The sequence below is a fragment of the Heloderma suspectum genome, chromosome 1 (genome assembly GCF_057233095.1).
Source record: "Heloderma suspectum isolate Gila_16-S chromosome 1, 16-S_ref, whole genome shotgun sequence".
Classification (NCBI taxonomy): domain Eukaryota; kingdom Metazoa; phylum Chordata; class Lepidosauria; order Squamata; family Helodermatidae; genus Heloderma; species Heloderma suspectum.
In genome coordinates, this window is record NC_139458.1 from 198796774 (window position 1) to 198817811 (window position 21038).

Below are 21038 nucleotides of genomic sequence, written 5' to 3' on the forward strand. Positions count from 1 at the left end.
TGACAAGAACCCCTTAGACTTGCTCCTCCTCCTCCTCACCATTGCAGGCTGCTTCTTGACCTGAATCTACTCTGCCCCAGACTATGGTTGTGGTGAGAAGAAGAAGCAGTAGATGCCACTGCCTGCTTGTTCACTGATTCTCTGCCTGTCAAACAAGTAAGTCGTAGCAATAATGAGAAAGAGGATGAGGAGTAATAGTGGCTGGTGAAAATATGGGTTGGAAGGTAGAATCACTGAGGGAGTGGGTCACTGAGGGTGCCTTGGCCAAGGACCCGCAAAAGCCTGGAGCCAGCACAAACCCTACCCCATCCCCAGACTCTTCCCAGTTTCAGCCAAGTCATGCCCCCTTCCCCTTTCCTTCCAAAAGCAGTGAGAAAGGAAGCCATAAGGGGGCCAGACTGATATTTCTTAGTGCTACCAATCAAAAGACATTGTGCAGCTCTTCCATCTTTCACTCCATAATGGATTTTATTTATTTATTTATTTAAATTTATTTATTTATTTAATTAATTTTTATCCTGCCTTTTTTCCACCTTAAGGAACCCCAGGCGGTATACATAATCCTCCTCCTCCTCCTCCATTTTATCCTCACAACAGCAACCCTGTGAGGTTGGTTGGGCTGAGAGTCTGTGACTGGCCCAAAGTCACCCAGTGAGCTTCCATGGCCGAGTGGGGACTAGAACCCGGATCTCCTGACTCTCAGTCCAACGCTCTAGCCACTACACCACACTGGCTCTCAGAATACCACCATATTCTGTGGTAAGTGGGGGCGGGGAGACAGAAGAGGTGGGAAAACACAGGAGCGTTACATGTCATCTGGAATCCCCATACATTTCCATGAATGCGGCAGGGTGATGGTACCATGGCATAACAGCATCATCTGGAAGTACTCTTGAGAGTCTTGAGTGCTGCTTTGCCTACAACCCATGGACAACTTAGAACTGCTTTGAGTGCCATTTTTGGTAGAAAGCGGGCTATAAATCAAATCACTCAGTCCATAAATGAACCTTGGCAGGCAATTGGAAAACCACGGTGGATGTTATATTATATTAAAATCCAATTATATTAAAATCAAAAGTTAGAAACTCTTACTGAACAATAGTACCCAGCGTCTGTTTTTCCCTCTCCAACCAAAGTTAGACAAACTTTGTCCCTCACTCCCACCTGATATCAACAGGAAAGTTAGGTATGTGCTACTCGGACTGTCTCCCTCACTTTCCTATTGAAATCTGTGGTGCTTTAAAAAGTGCTTTGCCCTGGCTGAATCATGTCCGTAGGCCTGAGGAAGAGGCTTTTATTAACTATAAGAGGAGTTTTGTTTTTTTTTTTAATGTTATTGGGGGTAGGAAGAGAATCTCCTTAGAACAGCCTTCCCCAACCTGGTGCCCTCCAGATGTGTTGGACTACAACTCCCAGCATTCCCAACCATTGGCTATGCTGGCTGGGGCTGATGGCAGTTGCAGTCCAACATATCTGGAGGGCACCAGGTTGGGGAAGGCTGTGTTAGAAAACCACAGGTGTAAAGTTCCATTCCTCTATACCAGCCTAGTCGCCCTCCAGATGGGTTGGACCACAGCTCCCAGCATTCCCCAGCTGGGGAATGCTGGGAGCTGTGGTCCAACCCATCTGGAGAGCACCTAGGCTGGGCAGGGATGCTGTATACATTCCAGGAGGACGGAAGGAGCAATTGTGCTCAGCCCGGAAACGCAAGAGGCTGCTTGGCACAGCTCCCCTCCTCTCCGTAGCTAGCCGGCCAGCCCTAGGCAGAGGGAGCCCGGGAGCAGGCGAGTGTGTCAAGCCAGCCTGCTCAGCTTCCAGCAGCTGAAGGGTGGGGAGCGAGGCGGGGAAGCCAGCCAGCCTGCGCCGTGACGTCAGGAAACTTTTCCTCAGTGGCTGAGAGCAGAGGCAGGAGCCAAAGGAGGCTGCTGCGAGCGGCGCTTTTCTCTCGTGCTGCGCGCGTGTGCCTCGTACAACTCCGAGCCGCGGGGCGGTCTAAAGGCTGCCGCCGCCGCCGCCCCGGCGGCGCTCCCCCACCCCCTTCTCCGGACGAGGTAATCCCGTAGCCGCCCAGCGCTCCCCGGGGTTTGTTGTTTTTGCCGCCTTCTCTTCCAGCGCGCCCCTCCGCCCGACCCCGCTGCTGCCCGCGTTGTGGCGAGAGAGCGCCAAGGCGCGCGCTGAGCGGACCGGGGAGGGACTCGGGAGAACTCGCCGGAACTCTGTGCGGAGTTGGATGAAGGCGGCGGGCGGGGGGACTTGATGACTTGGCGGCGCCTTTGGAAAGCCTGGATGCGACTGACAGGAGGAGGCGGAGGAGGAGGCGGGCGGCGCGCGCGTGAGAGGGCGAGCGAGCTCCGGCGGGGTTTGTTCTTCTACTTTGTTTTCTTCCCGGCAGGAAAGGCGAGCGCGTGAAAAGCCCCGGCTTTCCTTTGTGCTGGCAAGGGCAGCGCGCGGCCGCGGCCCGCGGGGAAGCCTGTTGAACGCCGTGTGGCCTCTCAGGGATGCTGCCGCGGTGGCGGCGGCGGCGGCGGCGGGTGGGGGACCCTGCGGTGGTGGTTTTCGGGCGAAACGCCCCCCGCCGCTCCCCCTCGGCTGCAGCCCCTTTCAGCGGCCTCGAAACTTTCGGGTGCAGCTGGACCCGGGGAGTTGGAGGCAGCCCGGGGGAGGCTGCGCGGAGGCCCGTGCAGCAGCTCGGTGGTGTGGAAACTCTCCGCACATACGCCCCGCGCGCCTCCTTTCTGCCCCTCCGTCCCGCCTCTCCCCCCTTCGCTTGCCCCCCCCCCCCGCAGACTCCTGGCTGTGAAACTTCTGCTCCCTCGTTGGTTCAGTTGGCTTTTTTGCAGCAGTTCTTCCGTTGCAAGAGAGCGAGCCGAGGAGCATCTCGTTTTTGTTGCCATTGGCGGCCTTTTGGGCTACCGAAAGTTCCCATCGTGCTTTTGCTTGCTGAGAGAGAGATGCATGGGAGCGCAGGTCGCTCCTCTTTTTCTTCCCTAATCTCCCCATCTCATTCGTGGCTCTGCCGGTTCCCCAAGCGAACTTCGCCGCTCAGCTCAGCGGCGCTGGCACGAGAGCAGCCCGCAACCCATTTTCAGGCTGAGAGCCCGTAGGCCAGCCTTCCCGGACCGGGGGCGCTCCCTTCCAGATGTTTTGGACTTTAACTCCCAACAGCCCCAGGAGAGCTGGGAGTTGTCCAAAACATCTGGAGGGCACCGAGACTTGCTGTGGACATGGACTTTGGAAGCAAGTCCCATTTGGACTTAAGTGGGACAAAATATGCATGGGAAAGCACGGGAGATGCTGTCTTGTAGAAATGATAGCCGACTTTGCCCTGTCACCAACTTTGTGCGAGGCTCAGGGTTTTGAAGAGCTCTCCGCTGTCGGTCTTGGGTACGCTTGATTTTGGAGCTGTATCTCCTTGTCAGTTGCAGAACTCACAGCGGCGTTTCGTTTGCTTTTACAGAGGTTTGGAAAGATGGTAGTAATTATCTAAGGTAGTAATCAGTGGCTTTCTGAGTAAATAAATGTGTTGTAGACTGCCGTCCCAGCATAGAGTAAGCAAGTGCCAATCAGGTGGATTTTTTTCCGCCCAAAGGAGTCTACTTAGGAAAGAAAGAGGCTTTGGTGCTAGTAGAAAGGCAGCTGAAGCAAGGGGGGTGGGAGGGGACTGTTAATAGAGTAACATGTAATGCTTATGGGGAATGGCCTGAGGCAGCAAGATGCTTCAAAATACAAGAAGCAGTCATTCTTTTTGCTACCAGTTGGTGAATACTGTCGTTGGGAATTGGTAGTGATTTAACATGATTTAGACTGCAATCCTATACCGATTTACCTGGGAGTGAGCTCTGCTGAACTCAGTGGAATTTACTTCTGAGTAGACATTTATAGGCTTGTGCTGTTAACATGTTAAACTTAGCTGTGTAACTGCAGTTAGTTGGTAATGTGCTTCTGTAGATCATTTCTCTCAATAGACCCTTTGATGTGGCCAAATGGACCAAAGACATTATGTTGACTAGAATGTTTTGTTGTTTTTAACCCGGAATTGCTTTACAGAGATATGCTGAGTATGTGTGTGTCCCCTCCTAAATAGCTGCATTTTTTTTTTTAGGAATGCCATAATAAATCTGACATGCAGATTAAAGTAATAATACCTTTTATGTTCAGTAGTATTCACTCTCTAATAAGTTGTTTAGGATTGCAGCCTAAACGTACTTGATGCAATATCCTGCAAACTAAATCTCCTTACAAGACAAAACACAGAAAAAACATATTTGAACTGGAAAATGAAGTGGGACAGTTTCCTTAATCCTCAAGATAGGAAAGGGTATGAAGAGTGATTTGGAAATGGTACAGATATTTTTTCTGGTCCTGTGAAGACTGTGTTCTTTTGGCTCAACCAAAGTGTTTCAGTGTTTGAAGACAAAATTGAAATGATGACTAGGACTAATGAACGCAGGCTAGTTTCGAAAAGTCAGCCTTCTATGCATACGTAGACAAAAGCACCCATGTGACTTAATTCCCCAAGACATAGGGGGCATGTAGGGATGGGGCAGCAACATTGGTTTCTTGTTTAAGAAGGGCTGCAGCAATTAATCTGGACTCTCAATTCATGAACTGTACACCAAACAAGTGGTGGTAAGGGAAGTAGAAAGTTTGAACTTTGAAGACTTACGCTTCTGTGACAGTTCTTCAACTCAATCAATGGCACATGGTGCCTAATGTTGTTTAATCTAGATCTACTGAAATAAATTGGGGTCACGAAGAGTCGGACATGACTTAACGACTGAACAACAACTGAAATAAATATATGAAAGACAATTTAAACTAATTTTCATGCAAGGAATGAAAGTCAGTTGGACAGAGAAGGTCAATTGTGGTCTTTGATTCAGTTTTCCTCTGCCTAAGTGTTAACACTGGAGTGGAGAATGATATACAGAAATGAATTGCTGTATTTATAATGGTCTCCATCTTTATCATTTTGCTTTACAAACTTGTCTGAATGACTTTTAGTTTCATGCCCTTGAAGAAGATTCTGTAAGTTCACAAACAGACAAATGGTCCATGAAGAGCCAGTGTGGTGTAATGGTGGTTAGAGTGATGGACTAGAAGACCTGGATTCTAGTCCATGCTGTGCCATAAGGCTCACAGACTGACTTTGGGCCAGTCACTGAGACTGGGTTCGGACATTTGTGGGGGTAAAAGAAGCCATCATGGATTCTCCCCATGCATGCTGCACATGTGACCGGCATTTGCATAATTACCTGCGATGCAGTGGGGTTTGCCATATCGGCCAAACCTGGCATGTGGTGTGGTGGGGGTGACTTCGTACCCACCCTACAACCAATGACGTGCAGTAGGGGTTGTGGGGTGGGTATGAAGTTATCTCTGCTGCGCCATGCACTGGGTTCGGATGACACGGCAAGCCCCGCTACATTGCAGGTAATTATGCAAATGCTGATTGTGTGTGTGTGGCATGTGCGGGGATGGGGGGAAGAAGCGATGATGACCATTTACCCCCGTGATCATGCAGACCTGGCCTGACTCTCAGCCTAACCTACCTCACAGGATTGTTGTGAGGATAAAGTGGAGAGGAGGAGGATCGTGTATGCTGTCTTCGGCTCCTTGGAGGAAAGGCCGGCTATAAATGTAATAAGTAAATAAATGTAGTCTCCTACACTGTTCCAAACATATAATGTTTGGAATGCATATAAACAAGACTGTTACTTTCTCCCCAGCATCTGTAGCCAGAAGCAATTATCTGGCTTGGAGACATTCAAGATGAGGCTGGACAGCCATCTGTCGGGGATGCTCTGATTTAGATTCCTGCATTGAGAAAGGGTTGGACTCAATGGTCTTGTAGGCCCCTTCCAACCCTACTATTCTATGATTCTATGATCTCTGAATACAGAACTTCCATTTTAGCTGTCATTCCAGTGAGTGCACAATGCTGAAATAATTATGAACCTATTAACTAATAGAATTGCTACACTCACTGACTGGTACTGCTTTAGTTTGCACATTGGAAAAAATTGCAATATTTATTATGTATATTTTGAATACGTTTCTACAGTTAAAAGTATTTTAACAATGGTAATTCTATTGTGTTTGCTACTTCTCTGGGAAGCAGAAAGTTGGGTGGTAGGGACAGCCTTTTGAGGAGATAATATGGAGACCTATGATGCTTTTGTAACGCCTATTTTGTCTACATGCCTACAAGTTAGGAGGTAAGAAGGAGGTGGTAGGCAATCACCCAGATAATGCTAGCCTCTAAAACAGGTTCAGCAGTAAAACAACAACAACAAAACACCCACCCACCCTTAGATATGTCTTTTTCACTGGCCACATTTCAACTGCCCAAACTTGTTTATTTCTATTCTTCACCCAAGCAGGTGGGGCATTTTGCAGCTAGCAGCCACCAGCCACTGGAAAAAAAAACATTCTGCTATGTATGTCCATTGAGGAAATATCTTTAGATATCAGCCAAATAAAGGTAATCTCCTCACTTTAAAGACATGATACTGGAGATGTGAAGGCCTGGAAAAAACCCCAGAAAAATTTGGGGGAAAAACTGTTTTTTTCCCATTATTTTCCAGCAACTATTTTTGTTTTTTTCTGACAAATTGAACAGCTTTGGACTATGAAATATTTTCTTTTAGAATTTAAGGCAAGGTGTTTATATATTGTTACCCAGCCTATATATATATATATATATATATATATATTCTCAATAATGCACATAATTAAGCTTTGTCTAACTACAGCATTGCTGGAAGAGAGTATTTCCTGTTTGCTTCTCATTTAAATGAGCCTGAAGCTGTAAACGCTTTCACATTGTAATGATTATTGAGCATTACAATGGGGCCTAGTCCGCTTTTAAGAAAATCTTATACAAAGTAGCTTTGTCTGTCTTGATCTACACAACTCTTTAGCATACACTAGAAACATTGTATCCTGCCTGTCCCCCCCAGTATTTTAGAGCAGAGGTGGGCTGGATTACATCGTGGCATGGCCACAGTCCTGATGTCATCTGCCCCTCAACCGAAGTTCTGGCTAGAGCGCCAATTGGCCCAGGGACCACCTTCACTGTATGTGAGCTTCCCCCAGCTGGGGAAAGCTTATATGCAGCAAAGCTACCCTGAGTCAGGTGGTAGCCGGAGGAGTCCTTCAGCTGCCGCTTTGGCTGGGAACAATTTGCCCACACTGCATCTTCCCCAATAGGGGAAGATGTGGGCGAAGCTTCCCTGAGAGAGGCGATGGCTGGAGCATTCCAGCCACTTTGGCCAGGGGTGCTGTGCTGCTTTATCTGCAGTGCATCCTCCACAATGGGGCTTGGTGTCAGTGAAGCGCCTAGTGTACTGCTCCCCTTCCCAACTGGGGAGGCAAGTAGTGGGCTAAGTCAGGAGAATGCCCTGTTATCTCCAGTCAATTATCAGAGATAATGGAGAATCTGTGTCCCCTCCCCAAGCCCCTGGTAACCTCCAGGGGGCATGGATTTTGGAGGGGAGTGGGTGGGGTCCATGGAGGGAGCCAAAGCCTCCACGGGCCAGATGGGGAACCTTTGTGGGATGGATTAGCCTGTGTGCCAGTGGTTCCCCATCCTTGTTTTAGAGCTGCTATCTAAGTATTCATGCAACAGTTAGAGTTCTCCATGACTCGTGGGTATACATGGCTAATGTACTTAAATGGATTAAAAAAGGTAGTTGTATCCTTATATAGAGAGATTGTTGTGTAAAAACTAGCGATACAGTTTTATGAACAATTATAACACATGGAAGGGCTTTATAAATACCAAGTGCTCAAAGAACTTCACATACATTACTTCAGTAATCTTTACAGCAACCAAATAATACAGGCCAGTATTATTGTCCCCACGTTATACATGAGCAGGCTTCAGCAGTTCTCACCATGATGAGTGTGATGCTGTGCTCTGGTAAGCATGATGATTGACCAGCCATCCTTCCAACTTCAAAGCTGCAGAGGTGGGTGGAGATTGTCTTGGAAGTTGCATGGTGATCCTTACCCCTCCAGCGCCAAGATTGGGATGAAGACTGTCCTGTGTGGGGAAGAGCCTTGGCCCCACAGGGTCAAAGAGGCACCCCTACACACACCAACCCTGCTGGCTGTTCCTGCTCCAGAGCAGGAAAGGTGGGCTGGGAAGGACTGAGTGCTGCTGCTGGCAGGTACTGTGAGTACTTCCTAGTATAGGCACCCAGTCAGCTGCTCTCCTCACTAGTCCTTCACTTGGGAAAGGCCATGAGGAGAGTTTTGGATGCTGCTGTGCAAAGCTGTTAGGGTCCTCTTCAGGTAGCAGCACCCAAGCTGGTATACTCCCCTTGTGGAGCATACCAAGCACCCAGGGCGGAGCTTGCCAGGAGAGGAGAGGGCTGTGGAAAGCTGGTGACTACAGTTCTTGGCTTGGACAGCCAAAAGTTATAGGCCCCTGCATATGTGATGGTCACTGGCCTCATGACTCAGGTGCAGTTAGAATCAGGGGTTTCCAGGTTACAGCTCTTAACCTCATTGTATTATACCAACTCTCATTGTCTATAAAAAGAAATTCAAACAGTGTAGGAGTTGAGGTTAGAGCTCCTCTGAGGTATGTTCCAATTCTAGCTTTCCATGCCACATAATTCTGTGCCGTATCATTCCCTCCCTTCTCTGTTCTTATACCCTTAATGCCAGAGTCCTTTGCTTACTTTTTCTTGCTTACAGCTGATATCAGGAAGAGAAATAATCTCCCTCCCAGCTTTCCACTGCCTGCAGTGCATTTGTGTGGGAGATGGTGGTAGCTGATCGTAGCTTGGGATAGGCAGCTTTTGGTATATTGCTCTGCCACCTCAGCAAGGAGTACCATCTTTCTGCTCCGCAGAAGGATACCTCAAGGAGAATGCATTACTGCAATTGTACAGTTTTTCAGCTACACAGCCTCTGGCAAGTCTGCAGTGGTTTGCAATCCAGCAACCTATGTCATGCATACTTGAGATTAGGGTGTGTGTGTGTTTATTCTCCATGCTCTCCACACAGTTGAGCCTGCTACGAACTTCCCTCCCTGTCTGGCTGGGTATTCAAAATTTGTGTTGCTCACAATACTGTGTCACCAAGAGAGCTTTGCTTCCACTGCTTCGCCCATGTGTTTCTTAGGTTTGAAGGGCAAGAGTCTTAGCATGCTCGTTTTCCTCTTCCTCACTACCTTGTGCTCAACTCCATATTTCCATATCTGGTGGTGGTGGTGTGTGTCGGCAATACAGCTGATATAAATGGTTCACTAAGACATGGACCCATGGAATCTTTTGATGACTGCAGAACAAATTTCATTCTTTCTCTTTTAGGCTTGCCACAAATGATAAAATATATATATGTGAGCTGTCAGGTTAGTAAAGATTTCATTGGGCTAATAATGTTTGTGGATTTACTTGCAGAGTTAGTACCTTAATTGTGTAGCAAGTCAGGCATTTCAAGAGTTTTCATTTTAAGAAACCCTACACACCTCTTTGTGGTATATATAAGTGGCAAGTGTGTGTGCGTGTGTGAGACTCACAAACACATACATTTCTACAAATGTTTTGTTGTTTTGAGTACCAAAAAACCAGACAAGCGTTAAGCAAACCTTTCAAATACAACTGCCCTTTATTCCTATATAACATGCTGGAATAAACCCCAGCTATGAGCAATTGCATAAAATAACTACAAGAGTTGAAGAGGTCCAAAAATTACTAGAACTGAAGAGTGATGTAGTGGTAAATTTTGAAGTGCAAGTGTGCATCATGACAGTCCCCATAGCCACGCTTCCATGGAGATGCCACAAGTTCAGGCTGTTATGTTTATCCATATTAACAAACCAGTTCTAGTAGTTTTCAGCTCTACGAGGAGCAGGTCTTCTGTAAAACTGATGGATTTTAATTGCTCATTCAAGACCAGGCCACCGCAAAATACTTTGGATTACAAGAGGGAACAATGTGCTGTTGCTGGAAAAATCCATTGCTCCCCGCCCCCACTACTTTGAGGATTGCAGTTAAACTCAGAGGGAACAGGGAGTTCTGATGGATCTGAAGTGCCAGATGATGACATCATCCCCTCACATTAAAAAAAAAGGACTGGTGCTATGTCCCCATGAACCCTGGCTTCACTACACCACTGACACTGAACCACAGCACCCCCAATATGATCATCATATATTAATAGTAATCTCAGGTCTCAATAGATACATAGAATTGTAGAATCACAGAATAGTAGGGTTAGAAGGGGCCTATAAGACCATCGAGTCCAACCCCCTGCTCAATGCAGGAATCCAAGTAAAAGCATCCCTGACAGATGGCTGTTCAGCCTTGTCTTGAATGCCTCCAGTGTGGGAGAGCCCACCACCTCCATAGGTAATTAGTTCCATTGTTGTATTGCTCTAACAGTCAGGAAGTTTTTCCTGATGTTCAGCCGGAATCAGGCTTCCTGTAACTTGAGCCCATTATTCTGTGTCCTGCACTCTGGGATGATCGAGAAGAGATCCTGGCCTTCCTCTCTCTGACAACCTTTCAAGTACTTGAAGAGCGCTATCAGATCTCCCCTCAGTCTTCTCTTCTCAAGGCTAAATATGCCCAGTTCTTTCAGTCTCTCCTCACAGGGCTTTGTCTCCAGTCCCCTGATCATCTTTGTTGCCCTCCTCTGAACCCTGTCCAGCTTGTCTGCATCCTTCTTAAAGTGTGGTGCCCAGAACTGGACACAGTTCTCAAGATGAGGCCTAATCAGTGCTGAGTAGAGGGGGATTACTACTTCACGTAATTTGGAAGCTATGCTTCTATTAAAGGTAAAGGTGTCCCCAACCAGTCATGTCCGGCTCTAGGGTGCGGTGCTCATCCCCGTTTCTAAGCCGAAGAGCCAGCGCTGTCCGAAGACGCTTCCGTGGTCACGTGGCCGGCATGACTGAACACCGAGGTGCACGGAACGCTGTTACCTTTCCCGCCGAGGCGGTACCTATTTATCTACTTGCAATTTCTTGCTTTCGAACTGCTAGGTTGGCAGAAGCTGGGACTGAAGACGGGAGCTCACTCCGTCTCGTAGCACTCGGGTCTCGAACTGCTGACCTGCCGACCTTCCAGTCTGCAGTTCAGCATCTTAACCACTAAGCCACCGCAGCCCCATGCTTCTATTAATGCAGCCCAAAATAGCATTTGCCTTTTTTGCAGCCACATCACATTGTTGGCTCATATTCAGTTTGTGATCTACAACAATTCCAAGATCCTTCTCACTTGTAGTGTTGTTGAGCCAGGTATCCCTCATCTTGTAACTGTGCATTTGGTTCCTTTTTCCTAGGTGCAGAACTTGGCATTTATCCCTATTAAATGTCATTCTGTTGTTTTCTGCCCATCACTCCAGCCTATCAAGATCACTTTGAATTTTGTTTCTGTCTTCCAGGGTATTACCTATCCTGCCCAATTTTGTGTCATCTGCAAATTTGGTAAGCATTCCCTGCACCTCCTCCTCCAAGTCATTAATAAAAATGTTGAAGAGCACTGGCCCCAGGACGGAGCCCTGTGGTACCCTGCTCGTTACCCCTCTCCAGTTTGGGAAGATCCCATGGATAAGCACTCTTTGAGTCTGATTCTGTAGCCAACTGTGGATCCACGTGATCGTTGTTTCATCTAGCCCACTTTGAGCTAGTTTGCTAATCAGGATATCATGGGGCACTTTGTCGAAAGCTTTGCTTATATAGCCAAAATATTACTATTTCACTATCACAGCCTTCGGTGGACCCTAATATTTTTGGAAGTACCCCCTAAAAGTGAGAAAAAAATCTCCATGGTGGAAAACCTCCAAATATAGCTCCACCAATGTGTCAGTTCCTTGGTATTCAGAGGAGTGGAAGGTGATGAAACGACGGTGTTGATGATTAGACTACAAATGTTGGAAGACTTGTAAAGAATGTGATTGAACGCAGGTAAGAATCCATTTGCAATCTTATTCTGTGGTGGTGATGGCAGCAAAGAAGTCTTAATTTTCCACCACAATTATATGACAGCTGTACTGCACCATTTCAATGCGTTTGTGAGCCCAACTTAAAGTGTAGGTTTTGACTTTTAAAGCTTTATGGTTTGGGACCAAGTTACTTGATGGGCCACCTTCACCCATATTAGCTGGGCCGACATTTTAAGATCAGCAACAGAGGCCCATCTCTCCTGCCCATCTTTGAGGGCAGTTAGGTGAGCAAGTATATGAAAGAGGGCCTTTTCTGCAATGGCCCTACACCTCTGGAATGGTTGCCATCAGAGGTCCATCAGGCCCCATCATTGCAAGCTTTTAGGAAGACCTTGAAGGCTTACTTGTTTTCTCTTGCCTTTTCCTGAGTATGCCTCAGTGAACTGTTCAGTTTTTTGTTTTTAGCTTCATTTGGCCTTTAGATTCTATTACCATTTGGGCTCAATGTTGGTGTTTGTTGATTTTATAAATCTTGGCTGTTTTATCATTCTTGTACGATTTCATTGTATGTGCTTTTATTGTGTAAGCTGCCTTGGGAGGGTGTTTGTCATTAAAGTTTGCTTAGTAATATTTTAAACTAATAAATAAATAAGACTGTGTATGCCCAGTAGACTAGAAATGCTGACTGACTGCATGGGATGGGGTAAAAAAACAGAAAACCAGGCATGCGGGGGAGTAGAATTAGTATCATGGAGGAGAGCATGGCTGCTTAGCTGGAACCCTGAAATGCACGACCACCCCACATTGCAGCATTTTGCTGCTGCTCCCACTTGTCCATAACATGTTTCTTTCTCTACTTTGATTCAGTATGAGCTTTGTAATATTTGTGTCGATGGCCCTTTCACACATGTTTGCTTCTCTGTTGCTACCCAACTAGCTGGCAGAAACACACCGAATTTAGAAATAAAGACACATATATTTTTGTGGCCAGAAAAGGTGGCTGCAAAACGTTAGTTTTCAGATAAGAAATCCTGATAGTTGTTGAGTCCTCGGCAAGAAATAAATGTCAGATTTGGTAACATTTCTCCAGATTTGGTAACATTTTTACAACCCATATGGGGTTGTATCATCCAAATAACAATGACCAGGTTTTAAAAATATGCCGGCAATAACTCAGATGATTAAAATGAATTATTAAAGTGGTAAAGCAAAAAGGACACGTTACTGTGTAGAGAGTAGGGCTATTTTCTGGGCTAATTTCTACAGTGAGAATAAAAGGACTCTATAGCTATTGGAGCAGAGGTAGCTAAGGAGGCCAAGCCCATAACAGTGCCCCTTAATCTGTTTCACATGTGCATGCTTCAGAAGAATGCTCTGCCTTTGTAAACATTGTTTGCTGCTCATAGTTTTAGTAACAAGGAATCTCATGAAGGAAAAGCTACACATTTCAGCATTAATATTGTAATGGTGTAATGAATCCAGTTGTACCTGTTGTGCAAATAGTAGGGGAAGGAGTTCCTAACAGCTAATTTTGCAGCTAGAATTGATACTAATACTCTTATCTCTCTGTGCCATACAGTAATTGTAGTTAATTTGTACTATCTGTCTCTGTTCTATGTTGTGGTGGTGTGTGAATGCAATATGTCAACACTGCTGAATGAAACATTAGTGTGCATAATGTGAAGTTTCAGAGGAATATAATTTTATTTTTGATCTGTCATTCAGATCAAAGTGGAAGAACATTCTATGTGAATTTCCAATTATGGGGTGTTCCTGAATTCATTTCAGATAACCTGCTGTTAATTTATTTAGCATTTATTGGATTCAGTATATAACAATATCCTTGTGTTGAAATATCAGAAGGTCCATAGAATTCTGAAGGTTGATTGAAAAATAACAGCTTTAAAATTTAATTTAAATTTACCTATGACTTCCAGGAATGTTTTGTTCTCATATTCAAACCTTTTTCAGCAACATGAGGCCACAGAGCATGTTGAAAGACAACACAAATCCAGAAATGAAATATAAAGGGAAACCATCAGACTCGCTGCATTTCAGCAACTCAGTACATGAATGACTTTTATACTACCTATCGTTTGAATTGATTCAGTTTGAAATATGAAATTCAATTGTGGTTCTTATGCTGAAGTTTAGTATAGTCTTAAATCATTGCTAAGAGATAAGATAACTAGACCGTGGCTGCATTCACATATAACTCTAAGCCATAGTTTATGTTAATGATGGTTTGTTGCTTTACCATGAATTGTCTTGCAGATGAACAAACAAACTGTGGAGTGTTTTCCCTATTTCTCCTGCCCGATTTGCCAGCTTTCAGAGTGGTTTCATTTTCAGGCTACTGTTGCTGGTGGCCCCTCTTTCAGGGCAGATAGCAACACAAACAAGCCAGGAATATAATAAGCCATGGTTCTAGGTTCAGACATCACAACAGCTCATGGTTTAAACAAGCCAGACTTCATAAGCCAAACCATGGGCTCTCTTTGTGGTTTATAGTTGGTTAATAAACCATGGTTTGTTTCCAGGGATGGGTTCAGAAACAACAGCAAGCCAGATTTTAACAAACCATACCATGGCTTATCATTGGCTCTGATTGCACATAATGGCAGTAAATTGTGGTTAATTAATGCATGATTTGCTGAGTCACACACCCAGAGTGTGCTGCTGCCATTTTGAATATGCAGCCTCCAATTGGCTCAATTGGATGTTGTTCCATGACATGCAAACCTGGATACTATGGGTTAATCATATGTTAAACAACCCAAAGTTAACCTAAAAACTAATTGTAGGTTGACTTTGGCTATTTAACCCATGATTAACCTGTTGTGTCCAGGTTTGCATGTCATGGAGCAACCTCCAATCATGCCAGTTGGAGGTTGCATATTCAAAATGATAGTGTCACATGACCCGACAAATTGTGAGTTAATTAACCCACGATTTGCCACCATTACATGCAGATTTGGTCATTATGTACAAACCAGGCCAGAACATAATTTCTGCCCAATTGCTGAAAACATGGGGTAAGTCCTCTAAGCCCATACGTTTCCCCTCTGTAATATGCAAAGGTGAAACTTCACTTAAATAACAGATTGGAAGATCTCTCTAATGGGGGAAATATATCTATACACATTATGTTTATCTAGTACAAAATGGTACTTTTATCACTCAAGAGGAAACTAGACTTATTGCACAAGACTGAAACATGATTTCAATATCTCCAGTTAAGACGTTTGGTCCCAGTGAATTAGGAAATCTTTGGTGATGGTGCCCTCAATATGCCTGTGCATCTACAAACAGCTCTTTAGCAGCCACTCCACTCCTCCTTTTGTATCAGCAAGCAAATAAGCTAGGAAGCAAGACTTAATCATAGCTTTCTGATGCATGCAAACTGGGAACTATGGTTAATTTGGGTTAATGGCTTCCAAACAAGCCGGGATCAGCTTAACCTTGCTTTTGATCCTGCCTGGCTTGTTTGAAAGCCATTAACCCAAATGTGGATGCATTGCAGTTTATATGCTGGGTTAACTTTGCTATGTTAACGTCTTTAGTATGAATTCCAACTTCTGCCCTGGAAGTAAAACACCTTTAGCCTCTTGATGAGCTGTATGTGTCTTTATATGTATATAATGTGAGTGCATAATTTCTAGTTCTAATTTATGTTGAAGACCACTTTCCCTACATAGTTGCTAAGGAACTTCCCTGGAGCTCTACACTCTCTGCTCTGTGTTCTCTGCCTTCAGCAAAGCCCATGAGGGCAGGAATGTGGCCTGCATTGCTAAGTTGAAAGAATTGCCCATTGTGCCTGCCAGTGGAAGTCCTGGATTGTGATTGATTGAGGGAAGTGCCTCCCTGATGGGGAGAAAAACTGTGGTTTAACTGTGTGCAGGAGAGGCAAGAGTCCTGTGATGAAGCAGCTGCAATGAAATTGGTGAAGACATGAAAGAGAGCATGTGATGGCAGCAAAAGGGGAAGGAAGGAAGGAAGGAAGGAGGAAGCGGCCTCATGTTAACAATCCCTACTTCGGGACTTCTCCTGCTGTTGTCTATTGTGTTACTTTTTGTGGTTTACTCCTACAAAAATGATCAATATTTACGTTGTCTACAGGGTTGCTAAGATGATCTTATTAAAATTTGTCTCTCATTTCTACACCTTTAATCTCCTGCATAGTACATAGTTATCCAAAATCACATTGTTTCACATATATCATTGTCCTCCATTACGTGACAATGAATGGAATGTTTTCCAAGGAACATGAAGTGTGTGATAATGGCAAGGATCATCACCTAACCTTGTTGGTAATTTAAATTCACTTTAATTGAGATTCTGAAGCAACACTTCATTTCAGATAAATATTTTGGCTCCTTAGGGTCACATTGCCTTTCTTCCTCTAAAGATCTTTGCTGTTTTTTCCTCCATCATTATAAATACCATAATACCACTCCATGACTCTAAATCATACGATATTGCAGTTGCAGTATGTCTGAGTTTATTGATTAGAATTACAGCATGTGGGATGGACTGCCTAAATAACAGAAAACCCTGAAAGCCAATCTATGCAGAGCTGAATTCTGGATGATAACATTTCAGCTTGTAGATAAGGTGTCATATTTGAAATACTACCTACAGTCAGGGCCAGAAATATTGGAACAAGGATAACTGTTTTGGCAGTTGGCCTCTGTACACTACCACATTGAAGTTGAAAGGAAACACACCCAGATGGGAGTGAAGTCAGGACTTTCAGCTGTAATTCAAGGGGTTTGGCAAAAGTGGGGCACTAACCATTCAGGGAAGACAGCCAGTGGTATACATACACCCCCGTCGTTGGTGACTCATAAGTAATGGAATGAATGGCTGACAAGCAGCTGCATGGCCAGGTGTGGCCTGTTTCCTGGGTACCCCATGACCAATCAAACAGTTAAAGGCCTGGAGGTGGTTCTGAGTGTTACATTTGCATTTGGTAGCTGTTCACTGGAACTCCCAACATGAGGTCCAAAGAGGACTACATCATCTGTCAAACATGGTGGAGGCAGTGTTATGGCATGGGCATGTATGGCTGCCAATGGAACTGGGTCACTGGTGTTTGTTGATGACCTGACTGCTGATAAAAGCAGCAGGATGAATTCTGAAGTGTAGAGGGCTATACTTTCTGCTCAGATTCAGCCGAATGCTGCCAAACTGATAGGATGCCACTTCATATTGCAGATGGATAGTGACCCAAAACATACAGCAAAAGCTACCCAAGAGTTTCTCAAGGCAAAGAAGTGGGATGTTCTGCAATGGCCAAGTCAGTCATCTGATCTCACCCCAATAGAGCATGCTTTTCACTTACTGAAGACAAGACTGAAGGTAGAAAGACCCACAATCAAGCAGCAGCTGAAGGCAGCTGCTGTAAAGGCCTGGCAAAGCATCTCGAGGGAGGAAACTCAGCATTTGGTCATGCCCATGGGTTCCAGACTTCAGGCAGTCATTGACTGCAAAGGATTTTCATCCAGGTATTCAAGGCAATCCTTAAGTTTGAAATTATGTTAGTTTGTTCCATTACTTATGAGCCACCAACGATGGGGGTGTCTGTATGCCACTGGCTGTCCTTCCTGAATGGTTAGTCCCCCACTTTTGTCAAACCCCTTGAATTACAGCTGACAGTCCTGACTTCGCTCCCATCTGGGTGTGTTTCCTTTCAACTTCAGTGTGGTGGTGTACAGAGGCCAACTGCCAAAACAGTTATCCTTGTTCCAATATTTCTGGCCCTGACTGTACATGTAGTAAACCAGTAATGTGGGACTAAGTAAAAACATGGCACTTCACCTGCAATCTAATCTGGTAAATCCACAGTTCTACAACCTGTGAAAGCTAAACCATATCACAGTACTTGCAAATCTAAGTAGACTAGGGACTTGAACCCATGATACAATAGCAAATGATGTGGCATGGCTGGGGATGCAACATTTCTAGAAATTCTGAAAACTTTTTTGTGGGTTGGTGGAGAAAAGTTCATTATTGAGTGAATTATCTAACCTACATTTATTGACCACTTAAGACGATGAAATAACTCTTTGGTATGTAATAAAGAAATATAAATTTGGTTGGTGTTCATTCATACTATCATTAAAATATATATTTGGTGTTAAGACATGCAAGCTGTTGCACCCTAATATATCCTAAGCATATCTTTTACTTTTTGAAGGGTAACAAATAAGTGTGTGTGGGGAGAGTTTAAATAAAAACAAAGGATGATTATATTACGTAGGCTTAGAAAAAGTATAGAGACCTCAACGTTATCATGCAGAAACTGAAGAAGCTCATTTCTGTTAGGGCTAAGGCAAAAGTTCTTTGAACGTTCGTCTTGAATTTGGGGTGTGGGGTGGGGAGTAAAAGGTGTGCCTAGAACCTGAAGGAAAATTTATGTGGAAAGGTTTAAGGGGGGCACTTAATGTTGATGATGGTTTCTCATCAAATTGCCTGCTGCTGTTTCTGGCCATGGTGCAGTTTTTCTCAGCAGCTGCTATTCAAACCACCTGCCCTCGGCCCTCCAGAATGCCCTTGGAATGACACCATGTAGCATCTTTCCATGGACATACTGTGGGGAGGGGAGAAGAAATGGCAGTTGATGGCTTGCACCTCCAGGGGAACTTTGCCATTGCTGCAGGCAGTGATAACAAGTGAAAAAAGAAAAAGAAAAAGCTGGAGTTGATGGTAAGCACACTTGGACAGCCAATGTGGTGTAGTGGCTGGAGTTCTGGGCTGGGAGCTGGTAGATTCTAGTCCCCACTCAGCCATGGAAGCTCACTGGGTGACTTTGGGCCAGTCACAGACTCTCAGCGCAGCCTACCTCACAGGGTTGTTGTTGTGAGGATAAAATGGAGAGGAGGAGGAGGATTATGTATGCTGCCTTGGGTTCCTTGGAGGAAAAAAAAAAGGCGGGATATAAATGTTAATAATAATAATAATAATAATAATAATAATATATCTGGAAAATTTGTCCCCTCAAAATATTACTGATGTGCTCCCTCATTTTCACCACTTGCAAATGGAGTGCAGGAAGGGGGCCTTTTGTCTCAGCTGTTGACATAAAAAGCTCCTAACTGAACGTTTGTATAGGGCGATTAAAATATTTTTAGGGATCATGCTGAAGAGTAATACATTTAATAAGAGACTATTTTCATCGCCACCCCCACCCCAGTTCTACTGTTTCCCTATTGAGCCTAAGAGAAAACATTCCTTTAAAAATAAAAACCTGTGTTTTCAGGACTTTATATTTCTAAGTATAGTATAATTTGCTTCAAAGCTTTGACATTTTAGGGGCTAATTGAGTCCTATTCTAGTGGAATGTTTCAGTAGATAGTTAAATAAAACTACTGTTTTAAATAATGCAGGCTATTGCTATTGCTTTCCACAAGTGTCTTGTGTCTACATCAGGAAGAAAGAAATAATGAAGATTTCTCAGGAGAAGTTAAATGCCTTGCTGAGAGTCTGAATTTACAGAAAACCACCAAAATAATAGACAAAAAATATACTGGAACACAGGAAGCACAAAACAAAAAAAGTGAATCTTTCAAAGACTGGAGAATCTATCAGTTGTCTATCAATTACACATTAATATATCCATATATCTATTATGTGAGTTTTCAACATTCCATCACACTCTAGCATGCTACTCAGCCAAATTAGTGGCAGTTCCTTGTGTTGCAATGTGGAAGTATTTCTTTTCATTTATGTAGTACATTTCTATACTGCCCAGTAGTTGAAGCTCTCTAGGTGGCTCACAAAAGTTAAAGTTAAAACCATAACATGCAACATGATCAAACATAATATAAAACTTTAAAAGTTTGAAACTACAACATAAAACCAAAGTAAAAGCCAGCAGCAGAAGTACAGTATCTAAAAATACAATAACATATTTTAAAACAACGAAAACTTAAGCGAAGTATCCAATCACATAGAAGGAAAGAGGTGGTGAGTCTGATTATAAAAGGAAAGGGAGAGCATGCACCTGTGGCTTGTGCCACGCAGCCCATCTCCTGAAGTACTCCCCTCCCCCTCCCCCGCCAAGGTAACTTCCAGTGTCAGAGCTTGTCTGAAGATAAAAGCACTTGGGGAGAGAAGCTGTGGCAGCGAGGGCTCTGCACTTCTCCTTTGCTTTTAAAAGTGGATATCCATCCCCTATTTCTACAGCCCTATGGGGCAGTTCTATGTTTAAACATATGAAACTCTCGCTGCAGCTTTTAGCTCAGCCCCAAGAATTCTGGATAAGTCTATGTAGATAGCAGCAGGCTGGATTCAAAATTTGGGGTCTTCAAGGGCAGGCAGCTGTATAGCCCCCACCCTATTTACATAGGAGAGAATAAATGGCTGCCGTTCGCTCCTATAGAGAAAAAAGAAAGACCTCTGAACTGGATACAACCTTGTGATGAGAACCTTTCTCCAACCCTTTGTTGTTTAGTCATTAAGTCGTGTCCGACTCTTCGTGACCCCATGGACCATAGCACGCCAGGCCTTCCTGTCCTCCGCTCTCCCGGAGCGTGCTCAAGTCCATATTCATTGCATCGGTGATGCTATCTAGCCATCTCATCCTCTGCTGTCCCCTTCTCCTTTTGCCTTCAATCTTTCCCAGCATCAGTGACTTTTCCAGTGACTTTTCGCATTTGGTGGCCAAAATATTTGAGCTTCAGCTTTAGTATCTGTCCTTCCAATGAGCAGTCAGGCCCTCTCTTGATGCGGATCTTGCCATGAGTGCAATGGGATGGTTACGGCTGGAGTGCAAGGGTGCAGTGTTTACCAGGAGCCCTTGCAGTGTACAGCGCCCCCCCCCACACACACCTTGTTTAGTTGCTGCTCTTCTTCTTCTTCTTCTTCTTCTTCTTCTTCTTCTTCTTCTTCTTCTTCAAATGCTTGATAGAAGTAACTTTTTGTTGTTCATTATGAGGGGCATTTTGCTAGTCCACTTGTAGGTAGAGTTGCTTTCTTTGAGTAATTGCAAGGAATGTTCACAAATGCAAATGGTTTTTAGAGTAAGAGGTGGGTGTTCACCTATCCCTAAAAATCATTTGTGGCTTTTGCCTCATGTGAATGATCTTTTAAACCAGTGATTTATTTGTTGGATTTTTACTTTAACTTAATTTCAT

General features: G+C 44.4%; 1 protein-coding gene across 9 annotated transcripts in view; it reads left to right on the plus strand.

The window, feature by feature from the left end:
- Window positions 1-1895: 1895 nt before the first annotated feature.
- The window catches only part of GULP1 (GULP PTB domain containing engulfment adaptor 1), a 276060-nt gene continuing 256917 nt past the window's right edge, over window positions 1896-21038 (plus strand). For 5 of the 9 annotated variants that reach the window (XM_084815658.1, XM_084815715.1, XM_084815647.1 and 2 more), the window contains exon 1: window positions 1896-2051. The gene's annotated coding sequence lies outside the window, so the exon portion shown is untranslated. Of the gene's footprint in view, window positions 2360-3169; window positions 3385-11400; window positions 11444-21038 lie in introns of those variants that run through there. The other 4 variants (XM_084815722.1, XM_084815697.1, XM_084815669.1 and 1 more) reach the window with 4 other exon arrangements.